The sequence below is a fragment of the Sciurus vulgaris genome, assembly GCF_902686455.1.
Source record: "Sciurus vulgaris genome assembly, chromosome: 1".
NCBI lineage: Eukaryota > Metazoa > Chordata > Mammalia > Rodentia > Sciuridae > Sciurus > Sciurus vulgaris.
This window is the reverse complement of record NC_136461.1, coordinates 16,139,113-16,164,528: the sequence shown is the minus strand read 5'-3', so window position 1 is coordinate 16,164,528 and position 25,416 is coordinate 16,139,113. Positions and strand designations below refer to the sequence as shown.

At 37.1% G+C, this 25,416-nt stretch overlaps 1 protein-coding gene, 1 long non-coding RNA gene and 1 pseudogene across 7 annotated transcripts in view; 2 read left to right on the top strand and 1 right to left on the bottom strand.

Annotated features, from left to right (window-relative positions):
* The window catches only part of LUZP1 (leucine zipper protein 1), a 96,125-nt gene that overhangs the window by 5,560 nt on the left and 65,149 nt on the right, over positions 1-25,416 (top strand). The gene's annotated exons all lie outside the window — the stretch shown is intronic.
* On the top strand, positions 347-9,120 carry LOC306653767 (mitochondrial import inner membrane translocase subunit Tim8 B-like; annotated as a pseudogene). The gene is made up of 2 exons: positions 347-484; positions 5,567-9,120. The product of its transcript is annotated as a mitochondrial import inner membrane translocase subunit Tim8 B-like (transcript).
* On the bottom strand, positions 9,566-11,181 carry LOC306655405. Its single transcript, XR_013762253.1, has 2 exons — positions 10,611-11,181; positions 9,566-10,292 (listed from the first exon to the last, which is right to left on the bottom strand). It is a non-coding gene; the product is annotated as an uncharacterized lncRNA (long non-coding RNA).

The window sequence follows — 25,416 nt, the reverse complement described above, 5'->3', positions numbered from 1 at the left end:
AGGGCCGGAGCTCGGAGCGGGAGGCGGAGGGCGGCCTGCGCGCGGCGGCCGGCGTGCGGGGCCCGGCTGCGGGCCGCCGGGGAGGGTCCCGCGCCGCAGCTGGCGACCGCGCCGCCGCGTCCCGGGCGTGCTGGTCTCGCGGCCAGACCGCCGGGCCGGGAAGGAATTCGAGGCATTCGCTTTGTTTAAGTTGCCAGTAGACAGTCCTTAGGACTAATTAATGGTGGAATCTGCAGGGGACGCGGGCGCGCGGGCCGCCCCCCGCCCGCCGCCGCCGGCGCGGGGAACTTTCCGCAGCGCGTGGCCCGCCTCCCTGCGCTCCCCCGCCCGCCGGCGCGAGGGAGCCATGGCTTCCCGAAGCGCAGGAATGAAGTGCGGTTTCGGGGCCGGCGGCCTCTGGCTGCCGGGCTGCGTGCAGGGAAGCCGGCGTCCCGGGGCGGCGGGGCGGGGGCTTCGCGAGCCACCCGGCGCAGACCTCTCCGAGGTGCCTGCGGTTGCTGCTAATTACCTTGGAGGAGGCTGTGCCAGCCGAAAGACCATCTTGCTTTGGAGCATCTGTTTCTTCATCGCGTCAGCCCCTTTCCTAACACTGCAGAGCTTGTTGTGGCTTGTTTCGGAAATGCCGAGGCCAGTGCTCACACTTGAGGGTGGGAGAAGGAAAGAGAATAGGCACCCCCCCCCAAAAAAAAAAAAAAAAAAAAATCCCTGCAGTGTTAATTGCAGAAGGCCAGGGACTGTGTGCAGAGTCTCCGTCGCGCCTTCACTGACTTGAATGACCTTGGGGAAAAGGATTGTGCTTCTGAGCGCCTGGCGGCTTATCTGTCCATTGAGGAGAAAATACTCTGGACCTCCCTGCCTTTTGGGGATATTTCGAGGGGTGGGGTTTGTTCAGGATATTTCTCTTGCCAACTGCTGCAGTTCTGGCCTGAGGAGCTGGACTAGTGTCAGAGCCGGGAAGAAAACAGATCACCTAGGAAGATTTTACTACTTCAGATTAGGAATGGAGGGTTTGGATTTTAGGAGGATGTTTTCTTTCAGAGAATCTGTACAGTATGTTCCAGATTGCCTTCTGTCACTTCTTATGTAGCTTTGGTGGCATTTGTGTGGTTAAATTAAATAACCCCAATAGAAGAATTCTTCTCTTGTTCGAAATAATTGTTTTGCTCAGAATTCCCCTTGGGGCAGATTAAGGTTTTGCTCAATTTACTCAGAAGAATTTTCCAGCTTTCTAAAATTAAATCGCTTTTCTAAACATAGTAACTAAAGTTTGAAAAACTGGAAATAGTTGGGTGTGGAGGGAATGGGTTGAGTATGAACAAGGCAGAAAGTATAGGTTCATTCTTGACCAGAGATAATGTGAACTGATAATTAGCCTTCCTCCATTATTTGATGTTTTAAAAAATTCTAATATGAGATTGAGAAAGAAAACTAATATTGTTAGTTGCCTACTATGTTGCCCAGTAATTTTGATAGGTGGTGGATAGCTTATGTAGTCTTCCCAACAGTTTTATGAGGTGTTTTTACAAATGAACAAACTGAAGGTCAGAAGGTAAAGTGACTGTTCCAGTGTCTCACATATAACCAGTAAGAAGTGGAGCTGAAATTCAAACCCCAGGTCTCTTTCTAAAGTTGATGGTTATTTCCACTATGCTTGCTGGCTTGGGAATCAGGAAGCCTGGTTTTCTTGTCTTTAACTCAGCCACTGGGTCATCGTTGACCTTAGAATAAGTCACTTAAAGTCTGTTTCTCAATAGTGTTGCCTCCTTTTCTTCCAGCAATGTTAGTAAACATTTGAGGTGTGCTAGTTTTTTGGTAGAAAGATGTATAAGGTTTGGTAGTGTGGTATGTCTTGTCTGCAGTAGTTGTTTAATTTTTTGTTTATATTGGAAGCATTTGTGTGTATATTAAAAAAATTTAAAAAAGTATAGCATACCTAAATGAGCCTATATTTCATTTGTATAATTTCATCGTGTAATAGAAGATAGCTAGTGGCCCTTTCACTGTAAAGATCATCATTAAGGGTCTGTGGTTGTAGCTCAGTGATGAGTGCTTGTGTAGTATGTGTGAGGTACTAGGTGATCCTCAGCACCACATAAAAAATAAAGAAAATAAAGGTGTTGTGTCCATCTACTCCTTAAAGAAAAAAAAAAAAAAAGACCACCATTAAGGTGACTTTCATGATCAGAAACTAAACCATTTTTCATGCATCATGACTTTTGGTGACAGTGTAATTGCAGAGTAATACATAATACAGGTAGGACCCAGATATTCCAACTTGAAAGATCTGGTATGAACTTTGATGCACATAATAGCTACTCAGTAAACATTTGCCAAATGAATGCATGCATGCATTATTTAAAATTTTTTTTTTAAGTTGTCAGTGGACCTTTATTTTATTTATTTATGTGCGCTGCCGAGAGTCAGACCCAGTGCCTCACACATGCTAGGCAAGCAATCTACCACTGAGCCACAACCCCAACCCCTGTATACATTATTTTTAAAAAATCAAATTTTACAGTGTAATTCACCAATTTTAAATGTAAGGTCTGACAAGTTTTGACAGATGTATACATTTGGGCTAGGGACATAGCTCAGTGGTAGGGTGCTTAGGATGAGAGAGGCCCTGAGTTCCATCCCCAGTACTGCCCCCCTCAAACATATACAATGTGTAATCGCTACCATTGCCTTTATTTATTTTATTTCACTTTATTTTTTTTTGGCACTGGGGATTGAACCCAGAGTGCTCTACCATTGAGCTACATCCTTAGCCCTTTAAAAAATTTGTTTAAAAATTTTGAGACAGGGTTTTGTAAATTGTTGAGTGTGTCTTTGAACTTTTAATCTACCTGCTTTAGCCTCCTGCCATTACCTTCATTTAAAACCATTACCTTTTAGATATTGGGTAGCAGATTTATCTCTGGGAATGTAAGGTAATCTCTGTGCTCAGATTTAATACTGTGAGATCAGAGTGAATACTAGAGAGTCAGCGTGCCAATGTGGTAGGAAATAGGGAAACCTTAGATATTTAATGGTGAGGCGAATTGGAAGAATAAGAGAGGGAGAGAGAACATGTTTGATCCAGGGGAAAGATGAATAAATTCAGAAAGAACTAGATTTTAGATACTTTTAGTCTGGAGGATTTATATTTTTAGAAAACATTACCCAAAGGTTTTTTAAGGAGCAGAACTTTCTGGTTTCCTTTGAAATAGTAGCTTCTATACTTAAGAATTGCTTAACATGTTATGTTAATGTTACATGTCGAGATAAGACTTAAGGGTGGGGATGCTGTAAAGTGATTGAAAGCCTTGCCTTACCACCTATGACAGAATATCCTTAGTGTTGATCTCTAACTTGTTTTAGCTAATATTCTACAAAGAAAAGAATACTTTAAGTATTAGGTAGAAATTTTGGCATACTGGGAAGACATAAGATTATTTTTTCTTTATAATTTCTTTAGTTACTGAATCTGACCCAATTTGATTTAGCTCAAGTTTCTGTCTTTGTCTTAGGGAATGTTTGAAACCTCTGCTACTGAGCTTCTAGAAAAAAAACCCATTTCTACCTCTTCATCCTTCTCCTTTTTTTTTTTTTTAATTTTTGTGTCTTCAACACAAGTATGTGTTTTAATATATTTTTTAGATGTTGATAGATCTTTATTTTATTCATTTATTTATATGTGGTGCTGAGAATCAAACCCAGGGCCTCATACATGCTAGGCAAGTGGGGCTGTAACACTGAGCACCAACCCCAGTTCTGTTCTCCTTGGTTTTTATTCAGTGTTTCTGTGTTGAGTGTTTCATAAAATTCTTCTCCCACCTATGAATTCACCTGAGAATGACAACTCATGTTTTTTTTTTTTTTTGCCGTGCTGGGGATCGAACCCAGGACTTTGTGCTTGCAAGGCAAGCACTCTACCGACTGAGCTATCTCCCCAGCCCGACAACTCTTGTTAATATCAGCCACTGGCCCTGCACATACCATCAGGAAATAAAATACTCTCCAGACCACCTATTCAACATTTTAGGTGGTAGGGAGAAAATATTTACTCTATGTGACAATCATTATCCTCATTTTATTCATGAGGGAGCTGAACTCAGAGCAGTTACTGCCAGGGGTAATGAGGGGGCAGAGCATTGCTTCGAGCTCAAGCATGGTTGATGCTCAAGTTTAGGTTATTTTATTTCATTACACTCTATTGTATTGTGGTGGGGGAAGGTCAGGGGAAGATCTTGAAAATACCATATTAAAACCCCAGCCACAACATAATATTGCTAACCTTTTTAGACAGTGCTTCTTTTATCTGTTGCTTTCTTAATTTCTAAAATACCTCCTTACAAGTCTAAGGAATTTATAGCTCATCTTTTATTGCACAGTTCCCTCCCAAGACCCAGCATTTGTTTATTATTATTATTTTACTTTTTGCAGTATTGGGGATTGCATCCAGGTATACTATACCACTGAGTTACATCCCAGCTCTATTTATTTTTAATTTTGAGAAAGGACTTTGCTAAGTTGCTGAGGCTGACCCGTAACTTGGGATCTTCCTGCCTCAGCCTCTGGAGTAGCTGGGATCACAGGCATGCCAGGCTCAGCATTTTTTTTTTTTTTTTTTATGGTGCTTTGTCTTCACTGACTTTGAATAGTCCCTCTTCCTATTTTACATGTCTGAAAGTTTCCATTAGGTTAATTTGTTTTTGAAAAGACTTCATGTTTCCATGTGCCTCTCTATTCCAGTTTTATCTGGACAGAGATATATTTTAAAAATACATTATTGAAAACTTGCATAAAACTTTAAAACAAGTAACATACCTTTTTTTGAAGTATATAATATACACACAGAACACCGTACCTAAAAATTTGATGATTTTTCCCCTCTATAAATTGAATATAACCCTAACCCAGATCAAGAAACAGCCTTAGTGGGTATGTAGAAAACCCCATCAAATTCCCTTTTAGTACCTGTCTCCCTCTACCACCTGGGATAATCACCAACAATCCTAATATCTAACAGCCTAGATTAATTTTGCCCTTTTTGTAAAAATGGAATCATTTTTGTGGCTGGCTTTTATTTAATAGTATGAGAGTATGTAAAAATTTTTAGTGTTTTTAAAATTTTAATTTGTAATCCAAATTCAAACAATTTATTTTAGCCTATAATGCATTGTCTAGCCTGACTCCTTGCTATATCATATCAACCTTAGTGCCCACTGTGCTGCAGTCACACTAGCTTCTTACTGATTTTAAACTCAACAAGCTCTTTCTACCTCACGACCTTTGTATGTGTGACTGCCTTTCTTTAACTCTTTCTTCTCTTTGCATGGCTGTCTCCTTCATGCCTGAGATAGCTTCTCTCATCATCTTGTCTTGCTTGTCCTTTCCCGTTATTCCCCGTTACGGCCTTCTTATTGCCTCTCTTCATAGGATAGTATGTATTATGATTTATAATGACATATCTGCCTACATGATTATTATCTGTCTTCCCTACTAGACTTCACAAGAGCAGAGAACTCCTTTGTATTTTTCTCCAGTGTATACCTAGAACTTTACCCAGGGACTGATATGGTAGTATTTAATAAATAGGTTTCTGAGCCTAATTCTGACAATCGCGGAGCCATGGGAGGCGGATGAAGCGGAGTTACAGCGCCTGGTGGCCGCTGAACAGCAGAAGGCGCAGTTCACTGCACATGTGCATCACTTAATGGAGCGCTGTTGGGATAAATGTGTGGAGAAGCCAGGAAATCGCCTGGACTCTCGAACTGAAAATTGACTCTAGCTGTATGAACCGCTTCGTTGACACTACTCTTGCCATAACCAGTTGGTTTGCCCAGATTGTACAGAAAGGAGGGCAGTAGGCCATCCCCTGAGAAGCTGACAGAAGCAGCAAAGGACTTGTTATTAAGCAGATTGAAGTGCAGGTCGGGGAAGAGTTGTCACCCCATTGTCAAGTTACTATCAGGCTGTTACCAAGTTTGTTGGTGGTGCTAAAAAGTAACAGATCAAATGTTCAAAAGTGAAATTTTATTTATTTGGAATTCAGAAATTCTAGGTTGTTATCATACCAGTTATTCAATAAACATGAATTCTGCAAGAAAAAAAAATTAATGGCATATTCCCAATTCAGTACCATTGTTCCCATTATCTTTTGTCATTTTCTTCTCTCTAAAGCTGTTTAACTATTTAAATGTTTCCACACTTCAAGACAGCTCACTGTTTTCCCTCTTTGGAATCTGATTTTGCAATAGTAAATCTCTCTTCCCTAAATTGTATGGCATTCTTTGTTGATATTTCTCATGTTCCTGGTAAGTCATGCTAGGGTGTCCTAAATCTATCTTGAATCAGAAACTTCTTTCTTTCTAAAAAAATCTTAAAGTCTTGCTAGTACTTCTCATATTTTTGGTTAACTTGAAGTAGCATGTATCTTACATTATTTGATGAGAAACTTCTTGTTCAGCAGCTGAGTTTGTCTTAGGTAGTATTTTCAGTTTCTTTCACTGACATTTGCACATAGTAGGTCCTCACTGGAGTTTTTGGTGATTGATTTTAGTAATGCTTTTATGTAGCTAGCAATCTTAATTTCTTAGGCTTATTAACAAGGATTCTTACTAGAACTCTGTTTAATGTGTTCTCTAATCCAAAGACTAGGAATGCTCCAACTGCTTCAGGTGACAGAGAAACTCTTAGGGTGCGAAAATACAGTAGTCCAGTCCAGGTGCCACAGAGTGTATACTTCTTTGGAACTCATCACTGGCAAACTATGCAGTTTCTTCTGGGAAGGTTGCTTAATCTCTGCTTCTTTATTGTTCTCTGATTGAGTTACTAACTGAGACACTTCATTTGTTTTACTAATATTTTATTTTGATGTCAATAATGAAAGTCTTGAGCCAATTAGATGTTTAAAACCACCTGTCAGTAAACTCAGTAGTTATTCACCTCTTGTGTTAAAGGTAGAATAATGCATACACTTTACCTCAGTTTAAATGCAACAGTTTGTATTTCATAATTGATTGGTTTAATGTAAATCTGTTTTTTAAGAGGTGCCTACCATGTATTTTAAATATGGTTTTTAAACTTTTATGATGGAATAGTATCACAATCTTGTGATACTACTGTAAGTTAGTTATTGTTTTTATGAAAACACTGAAGCAGAGGTACTGGTGAAGTTTCTGAAGGACATTAAGGTAAATTCTTTTTACTTTCATTATCTCACTGTTTTTTCTTTAGCATCTTAGGAGTATTTTATGAAATCAGCCTATTTGCTTTTTTAACATTTTTACTCGGAAGTTAAAGAAGCAGGCAAATTTCAGTAAATTGACATTAAAAAAAATTAGGAGACAAATGATAAATTGTGGGAAATCTGTTACAATAAGTAGTTTTCAGGATTGAATACAAAGTTAGTATATACTCAACTCAGTCTCTTGTATTTTATACATTTCACAGAATTGCCCATAAAGTGGGGGTCCTTTTCTTTTATCTTTTTCTAGTACTGGGGAGTTAACCCAGGGGTGCTTTACCTACTGAGCTACATCCCCAGTGTATTTTATTTTGAGACAGGGTCTTGCTGAGTTGCTCAGGGCCTTGCTAAATTGCTGAGGCTTGCCTTGAAATTGGTAATCTTTCTACCTTAGCCTCCTGAGCCACTGGGATTACAGGTATCCCACCTTTGCTCCCAACTAGTCATTGTCTTCATCATTAAATTTTATTCAAATAAAACTTACAGTAAATGTGGTTTATTGTATTGTGATACAATTGTTTATACATTTGTGATTTTGATAATTGTCCATTTGTGTTTTATTCTCACTTTTTTAAAAAATATTTTTTCATTGTAGATGGACACAATACCTTTATTTTATTTAAATTTATGTAGTGCTGAGCATCAAACCCAGGGCCTCAACACCTCACAGCGTTCTACCACCGAGCTACAACCCCAGTCCTTAGTCTCACTTTTTATTTTATCTAAATAGCACTTTACCTTATAAAGTTATTAAAGCTACAAAAGTCTAGTTATTAGCCTCAGAAAGCCTCAATTTTTTCCTCAAAATGGTGTGGATTAAATAATTAAACATATAAGATGGGTATAGTGGCACACACCCTGTGATCCCAGCTACTCTGGAGGGAGAGGCAGGAGGATCCCAAGTTTGAGGCCAGCCTGGGCAATTCCATGAGACCCCATGTCAAAAATATGGGCTGGCCAGGCATGGTGGCACATGCCTGTAATTCCAGTGACTTGGGAGGCTGAGGCAGGAAGATTGAGTTCAAGGTCAGCCTCAGCAATTTAACATGGTCCTAAGCAACTCAGGGAGACCCTGTCTCTAAATAAAATGTAAAAAAGAGCTGGAGATGTGACTCAGTGGTTAAGCGTCCCTGGGTTCAATCCCCCATACCCCTCCCCACAAAAATAATAATATGGGCTGGAGATAAAACTCGGTGTTAGAGTGCCCCTAGGTTCAATTCCTAGTACTGTTTGGGAAAAAAAAAATTAACATACAAAAGCACTTAAGTTGTAATACTGATACATTAGTACTAGTCATTTCAGTTTCACTTTTATATTTTTGTTTATCCAAGGAATAGAAGAAAAATCCTTGATTATTTTCAGATTTTCATATGATTTAGTCTAACATCAGACAATATTCTTTGTGTACTGACAGGCTAGAAGAAACTCAAGAATTTTTAAATGCTGAATTTTAACTTTGATTTCTGATTATGCTAAGCAACTTTCTCAGTGACTACTTTGATTTCCTTTGTAGTAACTTTTTCTTTTTTAAAATTTTTTGTTTTTTAGTTGTAGATGGACACATTACCTTTCTTTTTTATTTATTTTTTTGTGTTGCTGAGGATTGAACCCAGTGCCTCACATGTGCTAGGCAAGTGCTGTATTCCTGAGCTACAACCCCAGCCCAACTCTTTTTTTCTTGAATGACTTATCTTTACCCAAATATTGGCTATACCAAATACTAAGTTATACTTAGTATTGGGGAGAGGTGATGTTTGGATGCTTTAGCCAGCCCTTCTTCTGCAATTGGAAATCGAGACACTTGGTGAGGTAGTGTTTCCAACCATTATAATTTTTGAAAATTCTTTTACACTAAAAAGTCTGGTTTATAGTTTTGGGATAGGATATTAATATTGCAGGCTAACGATATTGACTAATATTGACTAACAGGCTAATATTGACTCCTGCTTATTCCAGGTAAAGATCTCATGCATACTAGGCAAGTGTTTTACCAGTTCAGATATGTCCCCAGCCCCAGGTACAGAGCTCAAGTAATTATTATAACATTATTTATAATAGCTCTTTCAGGAACTGTCCTAAACATTTTATATATGTTAATTCATTTACTCTTTCATTCAACAAATATTTATTGAATATCTGCTATATTTCAGGCACATAATCTCATTTAATCCTCACCGTACCCACAATGTAGGTATATGGTTTATTATTTTGGTCCCATTTCACAGATGAGGAGCTGGGACACAGAAATTGTCTTGTCCAATGTCAAAAGTTTGAGGGTCAGAATTTTCTGTTTTGCTCTTTTATTCATTTGTTCTTTCTTTTTTTTTGTGGGGGGGGGGATGTTGGGGATTAAACCCAGGATTTTATGCATGCTATACAGGCACATTACCACTGAGCTATATCCCTGACCCTCCAATTAGACAACATCATTTGTTTCCAATGTATCCTTTTGCTGCTTTTATACATACCTGGTATGTTATTTCAGATTTTCAGTTTTGTTACTGTGTAATTTTATGGTCCTCTCTAAGGGTTATCTGTAGGGTATCAAGATGACTTTGTAAATACAAACATCAGAATTTTTCAAAATGAAAAAGTATTTACTTATTTTAATGAAATTCTAAATTGTGGATATAGTATATAGTAGTGCTCCCTTATCCAGGGTTTTACTTTTTGCAGTTTCAGTTACCTGCATTCAGTTGTAATTCAAAAATATTAATATTCGTCTTGGGACTGAGGGTGTATAGTTCAGTGTAGAAGGGTGTGTTTAGCATGCACAGGGCCCTGGATTTGGTCCCCAGCATGTTACCCTGCCCCGCAAAAAAAAAAAAAAACCCAGACAAAATGACAAAAATTTTTGCTGGGGATTGAACCCAGTGTCTTGGGCTTGCAAGGCAAGCACTCCACCAACTGAGCTATCTCCCCAGCCCCTTGACTTGACTTCCTAAAGAGAGAGATCACTTTCCAGTTACTTTTATTATGGTATTTTATTATACCATATTTTGTTCATTTTGTTTTTAGTTATTGTTTGTTAATCTTTTATCATGCCTCATTTATAATTAAGCTTTACCATAGGTGTGTATGTAGGGGGAAAAAACCCATAGTATATATAAAGGTTCAGTATTACCCATGGTTTCAGGCATCTATTGGGAGTCTTGCAGTGTATTCCCTATGGATAAGGGATAGGCTACTATATTTTTTTATTTTTTAGTGGTTCTGGGAATTAGCATGGGGGTACTTTACCACTGATTTACATCCCCAGCCCTTTTTTATTTTGAGACAAGGTCTCACTAAGTTGCTCAGACTGGCCCCCAACTTGTCCTCAGTTTCCCAAGCAGCAGGAATTACAGGAATGTGCTAACTGTGCTCAGTCTGTACTTACTTTGAATTTGTCTTCAAGAGCATGTTGCATTTTCTCAATCCTGATAAATCTTCATTTTTAGGGAGTTTATTTTTGGCAATAGGCAATTCTGGTGAACGAAGTGAATAATCATTATTTTTGGTTACAAGTGGTATATATTTCTAAAGGGTGAAGACTAGGTTTTGGTGTGTGTCAGGTTTGTCTTTGAGAAACTTAGAAATGGAGTTTCAAAAAGGTTTTGAGCCTTGGCCACATGTTTGAGAGAATTTTGCTTCCTAAGATGATGCCCTTTGAATAGCATCCTTGTTTTGGAACTCTATAAATAAAAAGTCATTGCTTAAATATAACTTGTTAAACTTGTTTTATGATTGAGTTGGAATTCTCTTAATGAATCATTAGTTTTTTATTAATATCAATATGATTTTATTTATGAGTATTAAAAATTAAAGCCTTTTTGGGGGTCTCAGAAAGAAATATTTTTTAGTCTGCTAACAGGCAAATCTGCAAAGGAACAGATTTAAACTTACAATCAGAAGAGAAAATGTGTTTTCCTGACCCCTTTACCAAGGCTTTTATTTATTTATTTTTATTTTTTTTTGGGTGCTGGGGATTGAACCCAGGGCCTTGTGCTTGCAACAAGGCTTTTATTTACATAGGCTTTTTTTTTTTTTGGGTGGTGCTGGGGATTAACCCCAGGGTCTTAGATGCATTCGAGTCAAGCACTCTACCAACTGAGCTATATCTCCAGCCCCATATAGCTTTTTGCAGCTGAAGATTTCCTATAGAAAGGTGGTGTCATTTACCTTCCTCTGATAGCATTTTCCTGTTTATAAACATAAAGAAATATGGTTTTATTCATTTTCAAGTTAACTGGAAATGTTAAAACCTCATCAAGATAAAAGAAGTAACACAGCTACATCAATGTTTATAGCAGCTCAGTTCACAATAGCTAGATTGTGGAACCAACCTAGATGCCCTTCAACAGATGAATGGGTAAAGAAACTGGTATGTATACACAAGGGAATATTATTCACCCATAAAGAATAATAATATTATGGCATTCGCAAATAAACGGATGGAATTGGAGAATATCATGCTAAGTGAAATAAGCCAATCCCCAAAAAACCAAAGGCTGAATGTTTTCTCTGATAAGTGGAGAATGATATATAATGGAGGTGAGGGTGGAGAGTGAGAGAAGAATGGAGGAACTTTGGATTGTGTAGAAGGAAATGAGAGGGAGCGGGGTATGACAGATGGTGGAATAAGAAAGACATCATTGCCCTATGTACATGTATGATTGCATGAATGGTATGAGTCTACATCGTGTACAGCCATGGAGACAAAATGATGTACCCCATTTGTGTACATGAATCAAGGTGCAGTCTGTAAAAAATTAAATAAGATAGAAAAAAAAGATAAGTTAATTTTTCACTCCTTATGCCCTAGAACAGCTTTATCACAAATGTGCTGTGTTCCTAATTACTTGGGGGTATTTATCTTATTTAGATCATTTTAATGATAATGTAGTTAATATCTGAGCAGCTCATTTAAGTTTTGTTTTCGCTGTGGTGTGGATTGAACTCATGGCCTGGCCCCACACATGCACTGTACTGTTGAGCTACACCCCACCTCTCATTTAAGTCTTTTTTTTTTTTCCATATTGCGGATTAAACCCACAGGTGCTTTACCACTGAGCTTCATGATCTGCATTCATCCCAAGCCCTTTTTATTTTTTATGTTTGAAATAGGGGCTTGCTAAGTTCCTGCGACAGGCCTTGAACTTGTGATCCTCCTGCCTCTGCCTCCCGGGTGGCTAGAATTACAGGTGTGTCCAACCTTGCCTGGCTCATTAAAGGTTTTATTATTATTATTAATTATTTTATATATATATTTTAGTTGTTGATGAACCTTTATTTTATTCATTTATTTATATGTGGTGCTGAGAATTGAACACAGTGTCTCACACATGCTAGGAAAGTGCTCTACCACTGAGCCACAACCCCAACCCAAAAGTTTTATTATTTTTAATTTTATTTTGCAGTACTGGGGATTGAACCCAGGGCCTTGCATGTGCTAGGCAAGCACTCTTATTACTGAGTCACATCCCCAGCCCCTCATTAAAATTTTATAAGTGAAATTTCTCTAAGGATTCTTAGTCTTTAGGACTAATATTAAAGCCCAGTATTTACGGAATTCTATGTATCAGTAGCTACTGTACTTATGTCTTATGTCTTTTTTTTTTTTTTTTAATGTCTTAATTATCTTACAACAACCTTTGGGGTAGATAATATTATCTCCATTTTATAGGTGAGAGAATTGAGTCCTTAAGATGTGAGATCAGTTTTTCAGAGGTCAGTTCCAAGCAAGGATTCAACCCAAGCTTACTCTTGAATGTTGTTCAGACCTGAATATAGGAAAGTTTTGTGAACTCTGTGTGATCATCACTCCCTAAGTAAATGAGATCAACATTTTCTCATGCTCCTCTAGGGTAGGAAGAATACCATTTTTAGATTTCTGTGGACTTAAACATTCATTATATGCCCTTAAAATGGAAGACTTGATGCAGAAACTGGTAAAATATAGTAGATATTTATTTATTTTTTGGTGGTGCTGGGGATTGAACCCAGAACCTTGATGCATGCGAAGCAGGCACTCTACCAACTGAGCTATATCCCCGGCCCCAATAGTAGATATTTAATGGAGATACTTAGAGATGAAGTTAAATTGTGTAACAAAGTACTTGTGATCCTCTTTCCTCAACTTTCCAAGTAGCTGGGAATATGAGATATTCTTAATATAATTTGATAAAATTAGACACTTTCAAACTATTTTTTGTAGGAATTTTATTGGTGATTGAGTTAAGACTTGGAGACTAGATCCTAAGGCAATTTGAAGGAGACTGTCAAAATCTTGGAAACAGGTGCAGCTCAAGTGGTAGTGGGGGCGCGCATGGGCACACGTGCACACAAACACACACTCTGGGTTGAGGGTGTAGCTTAGTGGTAGAATGCCTGCCTCCATGTGAGAGGCCCTGGGTTTAATTCCCATTCTTCCCACCAAAAAAAAAAAAAAAAAAAAAAAAAAAAAAAGTTTTAAAGAAATGTCATGGAAAAATTGGTGGGAGGATAGTGAGTTAATGGGACAGGGAAAATTAAGGGACTAAGAAGTTCACTGAGGGATAAAATTTCAGATCATAAGTAGAGGCCAGTGGAGTGGAATTAAGAGATATTGGGAGGTAGATGACTTTATTAAGTGAGTACAATCCAGAAAAATGCAAAGAATCTGTTCAGACATGAGAAGTGGAGAGGAGACAAGGCATACTGGCCTCAGTTACATTTTGGTCAGTTCACATTAAAATTAAAAGCCATGAATTTCACTAATTCTATTTACTTTATAGTACTTGTTTAGTATTCAAACCCAGGGCTAATTAATATGGAGAAAACAAAAAGATGAAGGGCATGCCGTATTTGCCGTTTGTAAGAAATTTAAAATTCTGTTTAGGCAGATAGTTTTTCTTAACAGTTCCATAACAGTATTGAACTGTATATCAAAGACAAAACAAGAGATGAAGACTAGCAACTGTTCCTGTGCTTGGGTTCTATGAACCAGTCATATTTCAAGAGCTTTTTATTTTCCAAATAAGAGCATGAAAATGAAGAACAATGCTCATCTAATATCACCATTTTATAAAAGATGGAACATTTAAAACAGATTAAGGGTATCATGTCAGATTAAAGGAGTTTTAAATTTTGAATCATTGAGCCTCATGAAAAATGCTGGTATTCTTTGATGAAAATGTCATGGACTGGAGTGACTAGGAGGTCTTGTTCTATGGTACTAGTTTATAACAAAATGACAGTTATAGTTTACTGAAATCAGTCTGGGCTAAAGTCTGTGAGGGCTCCATAGAGGCAGACTGTGTTTTATAGTGATGAATGGATAGGGTATGAATAGGCAGAAAGGAAAAGGAAAGGGATGCCCAGGCCAGGCAGATATAGAAATAAGCCTGTGTTATTGATTAAATGGGAATATTTGTCTCGTTTGATAGTATGGTTTAGGTTATAGACTAGCAGGAGATAAAATTAATAAAGTAATGTTCAGTTAGGCTGTGAACAGCATTAATATTTACACTGAAGAATTTAGACTTGATCTTGCCAATATTTGGGAACCATTGAAGGCTTATAAATAGGGCAATGACTTGATATACTTGGAATTATAGTGAAGAGATGTTAAGTAGATTATTGGAGAGGGAATTTTTTAGAAATTCAGATGTGAACATTATCAGGTGATGAATTTAGGGAATGGAGTGGGGAAAAAAAACCCCAAACAAACCAGAGGGATATATTGGAGTTTTTATCTATATCTATATCGATCTCTCTCTATATACCCACACACACACACATATATACATATGTATATTTATGTAAGTATAAATGTACACACACATACACATATGTACACACATATATGTATATATGTGTGTGTATATATATATATTTTTTTTTTTTTTTGTAGATGGACACAATACCTTTATTTATTTATTTTTGTGTGGTGTTGAGGTTTGAACCCAGCACCTCATGCTAGGTGAGTGCTGTACCACTGAACTACAGCCCCAGCCCTGTAATGGAATTTTTGAAGAAGGAAGAGATTAATGATATAGAGAAAGAAGGAAAGTAAAGGTAATATTCAGATTTTTATGAGATTGGTAGAACTGAGAATTATTTGTGATACTAGTTAACTGGAATTAGGGAAGGTGAGATGGAGGATATAGCTTTTATCATCCTCATGCTCTGCAACTACATTATTCTACATCCATGTGTTTTTTCTTTTTTAAACATCATTTATTTAGGAGATGTTGAGATTCTCTGAAATTGTCCTGGAATTGATCTGGAAGTAAAAGGTTTTGTTTATTTTGGAAATACTCATTTGGAAAAAACATTCTGCATTTTAAACCACTAAACATATAAGTTTAGTTATAAAAATTGTACCCTAATTAATACCATCATTGTTTGTTAGATGTCAGGTGGAGTGAAGTTTTGGGATTTTTTGTTATTTTAGAATTTTTTGTTTAACAGAATTTTTCCTATGTCTGGTAATAGTAGTGCAGCAATAAACTGGTTCAACTTGATGGTTTAGTTTATAATAATATTAATTAAATAAATCTTCCATTTTTCTCTCATTGCTGTATGTTATAGTAGAATATATTATCTACCATTTCTTCAACATCTACTGTGTAGTAGGTCCTCTATATGTATTAATACTTCAGTCTTCACAAATGCCTCATAAAGGGGTTCTGTTATTCCTGCTTTCCAGATAAGAAAAGTGAAGCTCATCTTAGAGATTTAAGAAATGTCCCTGGGTGGAATTGTAGAGGTATGATTCTAGATTGTTCTTTCCAAAGCCTGTGTTCTTGCTACTACTGTATTCTTGGATTAAACATCATAAGAATAGGAATAAAGAATGAGTCTGTTGAGATAACTGATTATACAGCAATTCAAGTCAGTGAAGTGCTACCCAAATATTATATTAACTGTAGTAGTTATCTGTTTTTCTATCCTGTGTACGTAAGGGGGGCTTAAAAAGACCAAGTATGATCTGTAGCCTAGTTCTAGTCATGTAGCATTCATTTATCATTCAGATAAAGTCCTTTCTATCCTTTTGTAGAACTCTCAACAAATCTTTATTTAAAAACAAATGTCCAGAGTGCAAGGTCCAGGGTTGAATCCATAGCCCTGCCAAAAAAAAAAAAAAAAAAAAAAAAAAAAAATTCTAGAATCCCAGCAACTCAGGAGGCTGAGGCAGGAGAATCACAATTTCAAGGCCAGCCTCAGCAATTTAGTGAGACCTTAAGCAACTTAGTGAGACCCTGTCTCAAAATAAAAAATAAAAAAGGTTGGGGATGTCATTCAGTGGTAAAAGTGCTTCTGGGTTAATTCCTCAGTACGAATAATAATGTAATAATAAATGTCCTGTTCGAAAAAACAAACTAACTGTTGGCAGTTCAGCAAAATTTTAGTCTTGACAAATGAAATTAAAGGATGTTTTAGGGTTCAACTTCTGGGAAAGTGAGTTCTGAAGATCATTCTTCTTGAAAATGTTGGATTGGTTAGTGCCAAATACTCATTGTTTATGAGTATTATTTTTGTGTCTCCTTTAATTATTCCTGTCCTCGTAACAATATAATTCTTTAGTTTACTCTTCTGTATCTTTGCTGTTGAAAATTACTTTAAAGATTTGTCTAATGTGATTGCCTCCTTATTATAAACCTCAGCCCTCCCACCCCCTTCCACCTCATTCCTGTTGTCTCTTTACCAACTGTTTCTACTGTGTCTGGTAGAACCTGTGTACAAATGTAAATGTGAGCAAAGTCCTAGGCTCTAATCTTCCAACATTCCTTCATCTCCTAGTAAGGGTTTTTCTGAATGTTACTGTTCTATTTTTGCTGTTTGAATACTCTGTAACTCCTAGGACAAGAAAGGAGTTGTGCCATTTTTTTGCACAGCTTCTCATTTTTCAAAGCCCTTACCATTTACTCTCTCCCATTTCTGTTGCTTTGATGACTTTCATGACCCACATTCACTCTGTTCAGTATTTCACTCAATCAATTTCTATCTTTCTCACTTGAATCTACAGCTTCATTCTTTGAGTCCTTCCTTTCACTGTCTCTTCTATCCTCAAACAAATCAGAAAATGCCCTCTGCCATTAAGAGCATTCCGCATGTAGCTTTTTCTTTTACTCTTTTCATTCTTTAGCATTTCTTCTGTCTTGTTTCTCTCCCCAATACTTTACTGTAAATGCACTTTCAGAAGATCCACTGCCCATGTATTTAGCACTTAATCTTTTTGTCTTCCTCTCTACAATAATTAAGCTGTCGATCCTTCTCCTCCTTGAATCTCTGTTCTTTGACTAGGAGTTAGACATGTGTTTGAGCCAGGTGAGGTGAGGCATGTCTTTAATCCTAGTGACTTGGGAGGCTGAGGCAGGAGGCTCACAAGTATGTAAATAAAAGAAACATATGTGTTTGGCTCCATCTAGCCTGGTAAGAAGGCCCTTTTGCCTAGCTCTTTGCTATTTGTTGGACTCTGGTCCTCCTCTTGTGGCCTGTACTGACTAGGAGAGAAGGGGTGGAACAGGTTGGCACTGTGCATCTTATAGTGCTCTGTACCCTGTGAACTTTTAAGTAAATAATTGATTTGACTTGCCAATCTTCCTGTTCTTTCTCTTCCTCTCTGATCTTGTTGTGGCTTGTGTATAAAGTAGATTGCCCACTTCTGGTTCGATTCTGGTTAAAAACTATGAAATATAAAAAATAGTTTGTCTTTCAGTGCAGACTTGAATGAGTGATATAGATTTTTGTTAAACTCCAATTAGAATTGAAATGCTCTAAAAAATTTGGGAAAGTTTAATGTCAGTTAGTGGCCTTACTGAGAAAATTTTTGTGTTATCTTTTATTTTAGTATAGTTTCTGTGGAAAGCTGTTTCTGAAAAAAGATTAGATCCTACCACAGCAAAAATAATTACAATGAGAATCTCAATATCATAGAATTTCTAAGTTTATTTTCAGGTGTGTTTGCTGTAGTAACATTGCACTGTGACAGCCCTTGGAGTTTCTTATTAAGATGATTTTGGGGGCTAGCTCTGGGGTTGAAACTAGCGTTACTGTACCCCTAGTTTGAGCTATATTCCCAGGTCCACTCCCTTTAAAAATTTTTTAATTTTTTAAAAATTTTGAAACAGGATCTTGCTCAATTTCTGAAGCAGGCCTCAAACTTGAGATCCTTCTGCCTTAGCATCCCGAGTTGCTGTGCCATGCCCAGCTGATTAATATTTAAAAGTTTTTTTTTTTTACTTGCAGATAAACACAATACCTTTCTTTTATTTATTTTTTTATGTGGTGCTGAGACTTGAGCCCAGTGCTTCACATGTGCGAGGCAAGTGCTCTACCACTGAGCTACAAACGCCAACCCTGTTATTAATATTTTGACCTGAATTTGCTAAGGCCATGGACAAATGTGGATTAGGCTAATAAAAATTTAATAGAGCAAGTTCAAAAAAAATTTTTTTAGAAATATTTTAGTTGTAGATGGACACAACAACTTTATTTTATTTATTTACTTTTTATGTGGTGGTGAGGATTGAACCCAGTGCCTCACATGTGCCAGGTAAGCATTCCATCACAGAGCCACAACTCCAGCCCAAGAGCAAGTTTTTTTCAAAAAAAAATTTTTAGTTGTAAATGAACACACTATCTTTTTTTAAAAAAATATTTATTTTTATGAGGTGTTGAGGATTGAACCCAGTGTCTCACACATGCTACACCATCGCTCTACCACTGAGCTACAACCCCAGCCCAAAGCAAGTTTTTGAGTTGACATGAGTTTTCAAAAAGGAAACGGTACTGAGTAATGCCACATTTGTTTTTGTTGTTGTTGTGCCACATCAATGGTCTTTGAAGACTTACTTCCTGATTTTTTTTTCCTAACCTTTAGAGACTGGAGTTATTTTTTGTCCTCAGATATTTATTCTTTCTCCTGATAAGAAATGGAATTATTCAGTCTAGAGAGATAATAAAGAGCTTTGGACTCAGTCTGCAGATTCTGGCTCAGTCTTTGTCATTATCTACCTACCTGTATGAACTTCAACAAGTCACTTTACCCTTTGGCCTTGAGATTTTTTTAGTTGAGAAAGTAAATACTTTCTAAGAAAATAACTACACACTTTAGTCGGAGGTAATTTGATAAAACTTTATCAGTGACTTTAAAACCTGCTTTACTAATGCATTCAGCAATGTGACAATTTGGGAGTGAGGCTCAGTGGTAGAATGCCTGCCTACCATTGTGGGAGGCCCTGCTTACCATCCCTTGTTGGAGTGGGGTGGAGGAGGGAGGAGAAGAAATGTGACAGTTTGTATTAAGAGATAACAGTTTGCAATATTATAGTTATATGTAAGAAGTACAATTTAGCTATATATTTAAACCATAGACTAGAGGCTTACATCAGTGACAGTGTTATATATAATTAAATTACTGGAAAATGTTACCAAAGAATGAGGACACTAAAACATGAAACCCAATGTACATGTGCCCGTGTCAAGGTTACATGTCTTTGGGGCAAATTTTTTTATGTTTGTTTACATGGAAAATGGGTAAAATGGCAAAGAAGCTGGGTGCCTGTAATTCCACTGAGGCAAGAGGATCCCAAGTTTGAGACCGGTCTTAGTAATTTGCCAAGGTCCTCAACAGCTTAGCCAGACCCTGTCTCAAAAAAAAAAAAAAAAAAAAGAAAAATTAAGGTAGTAACTAATGATGTTTGCTTAGCACTTACTATGTGCCAGCTGCTATTCTGACATGAGTTTACAGTGTATTTAGTTCTTAAATTCTATGTGGTAGGTATTAATCCTCTTTCATACATGCATATTGAAACATTTAAATAACCTGCCCATTCTGTTACTAAATGACATATTGTGCAACTTAGGTCTTATGTGACTCCAGAGTCTGTACCACATAAATTATCTGTCACACTTTAATCTCAGAATGCAAAAAGATGATGGAATATGATAGAATTAAATATGAGAATATTTAATTGGGATGGAATATGGTAGGAATAAAGTAGAATTTAAATATTTGTTGAAGTTCATTTAGGTTATTGTTTGTTTCCTTAAGCCATATGCTATGCTAGTCTAACATAATTTTCACTGAATATTGCATATACATCAATTTAGTAACATACATTGACATTTATTGACCCAAGTGGCCCATGTTTAAGTTCCAGTTGTACAATATTTGTGTAAGTTTGGAAAAGGAACTTTATTTCTTTGGTCCTCAGTTTACTCATGAAAAATTGTTTTTAATACATGGGGGTATTGTGAGGAATTAACAAATGAGTTGAGTGTTACCTATTGTTGTGCTTTTAGGTTTTTCAGGTACTTTAACATGTCCTTCAGATAACATTCCTGTGAAAGAGATAGGGTATTAGTCTGTTACAGAAAAGAAATCCTTGAAGGAACTTGTCTGAGGACACAAGAACAAAATTAAAAGGAATAAAATTTAAAAGATTACTAACCCTAATCTGAAAGAGCCGGGTGGTGGGGAAGGTGTGGGATGAGTATTGTAGTAGTCGCCTCTCTTACAACCTATGGTATTTAAGTGAGAGAAATCACTCCCTACTACTTTTTTCTTCTGGTCTTTGATTCTCTTCCTGCTGTTGGAGGGAAGGTGGGAGGATGTTGGCTGTGTCATTTCTGTGTTCTAGTCTAGCAATCTAGAAAGCGGAGAAACTGCATTTGAAGGGTATTAGATTTGCTGGGAACTGGGAAGGCAGCTTAGCTTTTCTACTGGGGTTGGGGGGGAGGTAAAATGTCAGGGAGACAATGAACTCTCAGTAAGATTCATTGTTACATGATGAGTTTTTTCATGGATTTAACTCTTGATGTGTTTCAGCTGAACCCCCTTTTTTGTGCTGTTAGTTTCCTGCAGTCCTTTAGAGGCATTTTTAGAATGTAAGTGCTTTCAGGCTTGCTTTTTTTTGTTTTTATTTATTTTTTTTAACAACTTATGCTGCTTGATACCTCTCAGCTGTTGGCACCTGATTTTGCTGCAGTTATGTACTGCGTGATTTCTGCATTGCTGTAACTAGATCTTGACCAGATTTACCCTTTACATCTCTGATGAAGATTTTTTATTTCTTTGCATCTCTCCCATAGGCTAGTACACTATAACATTGGAGGCTCTTCCATAGCCCTTGGAAAACCTAAAGAGGAAAAGAGGCTTGCTTGCTTGCTTATTTATTTATTTATTTTCACTTGCTCAATAAGTTTATTGTCTTTATCTGAAAATCTTCCTAAAAAACTGTTGTGTTTAGTTCTCAGCAGCCTGTTCCTGAGCTTTGAGGAAGTTTGCTTTCTTTTGAACTACCTGATATCTTTCTTCTGGGCAAGGGACTTTTGGGGATGGTTCCCCTCTTCTTTTTAACTTCTTAAAAAGACACTGTTTTGTTTGTTTTTGTGGTACTGGTGATTGAACCCAGTGACTTTCTACCATAGACCTACATCCCCAATCCTGCTTCTGTTTTTAAATTTTTTATTTTGAGACAGGGTGTTACTAAGTTCCAGTGCTGGCCTTGAATTTGTGATCCTTCTGCCTAAGCCTCCCTAGTCAATGAGATTATAGTTGTGCACTGTGCCTGGTGAGTTTTTGTGGAGTCACCTTGTGTTGGGGTTTCTTTTGGCTTGCATTTCTCCAATCGTACCCTTTCCTTATGTCCAGTACATGGAAACAATGTCTTCACTAAATGTATATTTGTTATGGTTTAGATATGAGGTATCGCCCAAAAGCTCATGTATGAGACAATGCAAGAAAGCTTAGATTTGAAAGAGTTTTGTTGTGAGAGTCTTGTCTTAAATTAGTGCATCAATCCTCTGATAGGGGCTAACTGGTAACTGTAGGCAGGTAGGGTGTCTTGTCTGGGTCATTGGGGGCATGCTTTTGGGGTATATACTTTGTGGTGAGGGGAGTCTATTTACTTTTCTGATTCTTGGTGATCAGGTCCTGAGCCACTTTCCTCTGCCACACTTTCCCCCCATGATGTTCTGCTTCTGTTCAGAGCAATGGAGCCAGCTGTCTATGGGCTGAGACCTCTGGAACTGTGATCCCCCAAGTAAACTTTTCTTCCTAAAATTGTTCTTGTCAGGACTTTTGGTCTCAGCAATGAAAGAGCTGACCTTAAATATTGTACCCCTCTATGCAAGAGACTACTATGGTACTAGTTGCTGGATATGCAGGGAGTATAAGAACTGAAGTCTATTTTATTAGATTAAAAAATGATTGAGAATAGACGAAGCAATATATTTTAGTGGAAAGAGTTTTAGGATTGGCAGCTCTGGATTTGATTCCAGTTCTGCCTTTTAACACCAGTGCTACCCTGCACAAATTGCTTAGCTTCCCTGAGTGTCTATTTTCTAGAAATAGTAGTAATACCTAGTTTTTAGAGTTTTGAGAAGGATTAAATGAGATGACAAATTTATAATACCTAACAATGCATGCAGATGTACTATTGTGAATTGTTACTAATCTTTCTGAAGTGGAATTGGGGTATTTATATTTATCTCAGGTTTGTTGTAAAAATTAAATGATAATAGATAGTCTAGCACATAGGTTTTTATCTAGCATCAAAATCCTGTTTGTGTGTGTGTGTGTGTGTGTGTGTACATACCTGGGGGTTTAACCCAGGAGTGCTTTATCACTGAACTATATCCCTGGTCCTTTTTTATTTTTATTTTGAGACATGATCTTGTTAACTAGCTGGGGCTGGGCTCAAGTAACTGGGATTATGGGCCACCATGTCCTGCTCTTAATCTGAGGATTTTTATGGTAAAGAATATGTATAATAATAATAATAACTACAACAACAACAACTATAGCAACAGAAATACTATAGGTAGTAGTATTTAAAATCTTGCCTGAGTCATACCATCACCAGCAAGTCGTCAGTGCTTATTTCAGCAGTCTGTTGGGGTTTTTCTAACTGCTGAACTAAATATGAACATTTCTAATTGTATTTTGCCTACTGTTATTTCTTGATTTATCCCAATGTCTAGTTCCTTTCTTTTCAATACATAGTTATATTCTACTCATTCTCAAAAATCAGCTAAAATTTAACTGTGAAGCTTTCTCAGTTCATCCTGAAGAAATGATTGGTCTTACTTCTTCTTCTTCTTCTTTTTTTTTTTTTTTTTTTTTTCTGTACTGGGGATCGAACTCAGGGCCTTGTGCTTGGGAGGCAAGCACTCCTCCAGCTGAGCTATCTCCCCGGCTGGTCTTACTTCTTAATGCCATTATCATACAACATATCAGTAGTTCATGGACCTTTTGCTCTCATTATCTACAAGGAGAAAACTTTTATTTTTAAAGGTGTAGTTTAGACATCTTTTCTATGAAACCTTTCTGATCCATAATAATTTCTTCTGCTCTTTGTTCATCTGTTACTATGCTTAACACATTATATTTTAATTATTTGCTTATATTTGTGTATTTACAGTAGACTGTGAGAATCATAAAAACAGTCTCTGTATTCCCACTTTATAACCCATCTTGCTCAATAGATACTGAATTGAGACCTTGATGCTTTCACTTTGTGTTGAATTTTTCTTTTTCTAACCTGAGAGGTCATGAGTGGGAAATGCATTTTGGAGTCTGTGTTTGAAACAAAACAAAACTGTGTGCCATGGCATGTGCCTATAATCTCAGCTATTTGGAAAGGTGAGGTGGGAGGATTACTTGAGCCCAGGAATTCCAGATCAGAGTGGGCAGCATATTGAGACTCCTATCCCCAAAATTAATAAAACCTGGGCTGGGGAGATAGCTCAGTCGGTAGAGTGCTTGCCTTGCAAACACAAAGCCCTGGGTTCGATCCCCAGCACCGCAAAATGAATGAATGAATGAATGAATGAATGAATGAATAAATAAATACCTGGCATTGTGGCACACGCCTATAATCCTAGCGACTCTGGAAGTGAGGCAGGATGATTGCAATTTCAAGACCAATCTCATTAGCTTAGTGAGACCCTGTGTCAAAATAAATAAAAAGGGCTGGGAAGTGCCCCTGTGTTCAATCCCTGATACCAAAAATAAATACATAGGAAGGAAAGAAAGGAAAGAAGTATATGTGATATAATTCACATGCCATAAAATTCATCATCTTGAAGTTGTCTTTTAAAATATATTCACAGGGTTGTACAACCATCACCTCTGTCTAATTTCAAAACATTTTCATCACCCAAAAAGAAACCACATGCAACCATTAGTAGTCACTTCCCATTCTCCATACCCATAGCGCCTAACAACCATAATCCACTTTCTGTCTATGTGGATTTGTCCATTGGGAACTTCTCATATAAATGCATTTTTGTCAGTTCAGTAGATTTGTGTCTGACTTCTTTTACTTTCCATAGTGTTTTCAAGATTCATCCATATTGCAGTAGGTTTTAATAATTCATTTCTTTACAGCTGAATAATATGCCATTGTATGGTAATGCCAATTTTTATTTATTCATTAGTAGGTGGAAATTTGCATTGTTTCCACTTTTTGACTGTTAGAAATAATGCTTGGTGTACAAGTTTTTGTACAGACGTAAATTTTCATTTCTCTTGGTTATATATCTAGAGGGAATTGCTGGGTAATATGGTAATTCTGTATTTTAAGGAACTGCTACCAAACTTTTCCCATAGTATCTGCAACATTTTACAGTCTTAATAGCAATGTATAAGGGTTCCAATTTTTCCACATTCTTGCAACACCTTTTTTTGGTAGCCGTACAAGTGGATGTATTAATTGGTCATTTGTCTTTATATTGTTTTTGGTTTTAGAATTTTATTTTTTTTATTTTTTCCACTTTTTATTGATATATTATAGTTGTACATACTGATAGGATTTGTTGTTACCTAGTCACACATGCATACAATGTAACACTATAATTTGGTTGATATCACTCCCCAGCACTTTCCCCTTCCCTCCTTGCCTCCTGCCCTCTGGTCCCTATCTTCTACTGATCTCCCTTTGATTTTCATGAAATCTCTCTTTTTATTTTTCCTTTCTAGGTTTCACACATATGAGAGAAACCATAAGACCCTTGACCTTCAGAGTTGGTCTTATTTTGCTTAATTGTCTCTCTAGTTCTATTTATTTCCCTGCAGATGATATAATTTCATTTTTTTTTATGGCTGAATAAAACTTGTATGTGTATGTGTGTAATCTTTATCCATTTATTCATTGATAGACACCTAGGCTGGTTCCATAGTTTGGCTATTGTGAATTGTGCTGTAATAATCA